General features: G+C 51.8%; 1 non-coding gene across 1 annotated transcript in view; it reads left to right on the top strand.

Moving 5' to 3' along the window:
* Window positions 1-3,608: 3,608 nt before the first annotated feature.
* LOC124588897 overlaps window positions 3,609-3,891 on the top strand; it is a 1,910-nt gene continuing 1,627 nt past the window's right edge. Inside the window, exon 1 of the ribosomal RNA XR_006975825.1 lies at window positions 3,609-3,891. This exon is cut by the window's right edge and continues 1,627 nt beyond it. This is a non-coding gene — a ribosomal RNA (small subunit ribosomal RNA).

Below are 3,891 nucleotides of genomic sequence, written 5' to 3'. Positions count from 1 at the left end.
TAACCTATGTCGTACCTTAACCTAACCTATGTCGTACCTTAACCTAACCTATGTCGTACCTTAACCTAACCTATGTCGTACCTTAACCTAACCTATGTCGTACCTTAACCTAACCTATGTCGTACCTTAACCTAACCTATGTCGTACCTTAACCTAACCTATGTCGTACCTTAACCTAACCTATGTCGTACCTTAACCTAACCTATGTCGTACCTTAACCTAACCTATGTCGTACCTTAACCTAACCTATGTCGTACCTTAACCTAACCTATGTCGTACCTTAACCTAACCTATGTCGTACCTTAACCTAACCTATGTCGTACCTTAACCTAACCTATGTCGTACCTTAACCTAACCTATGTCGTACCTTAACCTAACCTATGTCGTACCTTAACCTAACCTATGTCGTACCTTAACCTAACCTATGTCGTACCTTAACCTAACCTATGTCGTACCTTAACCTAACCTATGTCGTACCTTAACCTAACCTATGTCGTACCTTAACCTAACCTATGTCGTACCTTAACCTAACCTATGTCGTACCTTAACCTAACCTATGTCGTACCTTAACCTAACCTATGTCGTACCTTAACCTAACCTATGTCGTACCTTAACCTAACCTATGTCGTACCTTAACCTAACCTATGTCGTACCTTAACCTAACCTATGTCGTACCTTAACCTAACCTATGTCGTACCTTAACCTAACCTATGTCGTACCTTAACCTAACCTATGTCGTACCTTAACCTAACCTGTATTGCGCCTTAACCTAACCTGTATTGCGCCTTAACGTAACCTGTATTGCGCCTTAACGTAACCTGTATTGCGCCTTAACGTAACCTGTATTGCGCCTTAACGTAACCTGTATTGCGCCTTAACGTAACCTGTATTGCGCCTTAACGTAACCTGTATTGCGCCTTAACGTAACCTGTATTGCGCCTTAACGTAACCTGTATTGCGCCTTAACGTAACCTGTATTGCGCCTTAACGTAACCTGTATTGCGCCTTAACGTAACCTGTATTGCGCCTTAACGTAACCTGTATTGCGCCTTAACGTAACCTGTATTGCGCCTTAACGTAACCTGTATTGCGCCTTAACGTAACCTGTATTGCGCCTTAACGTAACCTGTATTGCGCCTTAACGTAACCTGTATTGCGCCTTAACGTAACCTGTATTGCGCCTTAACGTAACCTGTATTGCGCCTTAACGTAACCTGTATTGCGCCTTAACGTAACCTGTATTGCGCCTTAACGTAACCTGTATTGCGCCTTAACGTAACCTGCATTGCGCCTTAACGTAACCTGCATTGCGCCTTAACGTAACCTGTATTGCGCCTTAACGTAACCTGCATTGCGCCTTAACGTAACCTGCATTGCGCCTTAACGTAACCTGTATTGCGCCTTAACGTAACCTGTATTGCGCCTTAACGTAACCTGTATTGCGCCTTAACGTAACCTGTATTGCGCCTTAACGTAACCTGTATTGCGCCTTAACGTAACCTGTATTGCGCCTTAACGTAACCTGTATTGCGCCTTAACGTAACCTGTATTGCGCCTTAACGTAACCGATATTGCGCCTTAACGTAACCTATATTGCGCCGTAACGTAACCTATATTGCGCCGTAACGTAACCCACATTGCCCCTTAACGTAACCTATATTGCGCCGTAACGTAACCTATATTGCGCCGTAACGTAACCCACATTGCCCCTTAACGTAACCCACATTGCCCCTTAACGTAACCCACATTGCCCCTTAACGTAACCCAACACACGTTGGGCCTTAACCCAACACACGTTGGGCCTTAACCCAACACACGTTGGGCCTTAACCCAACACACGTTGGGCCTTAACCCAACACACGTTGGGCCTTAACCCAACACACGTTGGGCCTTAACCTGCTCTGTAATTGTCATACGACGCGTTAAATTAGTGTAGTGTTGCCTAACTGCAACCCCCGCAATATAGTTTGCTACTCGCACTGCCCGGTCCCCAGTGTATCGCTTCATGTTAAACACCTTGCAGCTATACACTGTAATGTGGATGGCAGCAGGACGTACATGCTCAATGCCCTTTGCAGTTGTTCATTGGCATTTGCAGTTGTTCATTGGCATTCGCATGGCGAAGCACTTAGCCTACGCTGTGGTACGGCCTGTGTCAACTGTCCGCTGATGTTGTACGTCCAAATCACACACTGTACTGCACATTGGTCCTCATGTACTGAATGATACATCGTGGTACATGTGACCGTACAACGACTGCGCCAACAACGGCGAACCATGCGGTCCAAATGTTGTGCACTCAGCTACGTGTCGTCTCCCTATAAGAGCTGGATTGCAGTGTGGTATGCCCTGGATGGCGATCAGCATGAGCCGTCTGTTGATGTAGTGGCGCGTGTTGTCAGACGTAGTCGTCTCTTCTCACACACCGTGATAGCACGGTGCACTGCGTTCCACATCTGCGACATGCGACAGAGGCCGGTTGACAGTCGTTCGCGCAATGGACATCGCATACGTACGGGGGCCACCTTCCACGTGTTCGCTAAGCGTGGACATGTTGTTGCGTGTATGTGGGCAGACAGTGTGTCGTGACACCTGACACAGGCATGCAACAATCGTTGAATTTGCAAATGGCGATGGACGCCTACGTTTGCTGGTGACGTTACGCAAATGAACAACTGGTAAACCGTTGTGGTGCGGTTGTTCTCGCTAGGGGTGAATCAGTGATGGCGACGATCGGTTGAGCTACCAACCGGTTGTTGCAGCGATACCCACCATGCCCACGAACGTGAATGGCATGTGGGTGTGAAGCGATACGCGGCGGTGGCTGGGTGGGACCGTCCCCGGCCGGTGAGGGGGGGCCTCCCGGCGTGTTGGCCGTGCGGTGCGTGGGCGCACGCGCTACAGCCGGCTGGTGGGGGCGGCCAGTGGCAGGCGCGCCGGCCGACGGAGGCGGCAGGCGGCGCAGCTGCGCGCCGGCGCACCCTGCACGCGGCGCCGTGCGGCCAAAGTAGGTCCTCGCGGGCCCGGTGCGAAGCGCGGTGGACATCTGCAGTGTGCTGGTCCGATTGAGGACTGTGTGCGCTGAGGATGCGCCGCCGCCCGGCGCTCGGCGCCGCGACGCCGTCTGCTGCTCGGTCGCCTCTGCGGTTCTCGCAGGTGGTTTGTATCGCAGCTGTGCGGACGTGTTGGCGCGTGCGCTGTGCTGGGAGAGTTCGCTTCGGCACCCAAGTGGGGCTTTTGTCCTTCTGTGGCGCTGGCGTTGGAGCTGCCGGTCACCGTAGGTGGCGCGTGTTGTCTCCCGCCGGCAATGCCACGACAGCACGCTCCCGGGCCTCTGTCGGCAGCGGCAAGCTCAGTTGGGAGCACGGGTGGTCGCACCTAAAGCGTCTACTCGCCAAACTCCGGGCGATTGCGCCTCTCTCGAACCCGACCAAGTACTTAGGACGGCGCTGCGCGCCGCCGGGACCTGAGAGGGTTTCGAGGTGTATGGTGCAGGGGAGCTCAGCCTCCTCCTGTTTGCAGAATAATTGAGCGGACGCTTGCGTGTTCGCGCGGGCCCCCGGGACACACTCCCGGGCGGCCGGCTGCTCAGCTCTAGTTGACGCAGCTCCCTGGTTGATCCTGCCAGTAGTCATATGCTTGTCTCAAAGATTAAGCCATGCATGTCTCAGTACAAGCCGCATTAAGGTGAAACCGCGAATGGCTCATTAAATCAGTTATGGTTCCTTAGATCGTACCCACGTTACTTGGATAACTGTGGTAATTCTAGAGCTAATACATGCAAACAGAGTCCCGACCAGAGATGGAAGGGACGCTTTTATTAGATCAAAACCAATCGGTCGGCTCGTCCGGTCCGTTTGCCTTGGTGACTCTGAATAACTTTGGGCTGAT

This window comes from Schistocerca americana, unplaced genomic scaffold (assembly GCF_021461395.2).
Source record: "Schistocerca americana isolate TAMUIC-IGC-003095 unplaced genomic scaffold, iqSchAmer2.1 HiC_scaffold_662, whole genome shotgun sequence".
Classification (NCBI taxonomy): domain Eukaryota; kingdom Metazoa; phylum Arthropoda; class Insecta; order Orthoptera; family Acrididae; genus Schistocerca; species Schistocerca americana.
The sequence above is the reverse complement of the archived record's forward strand: the minus strand, read 5'-3'. Positions and strand labels throughout refer to the sequence as shown.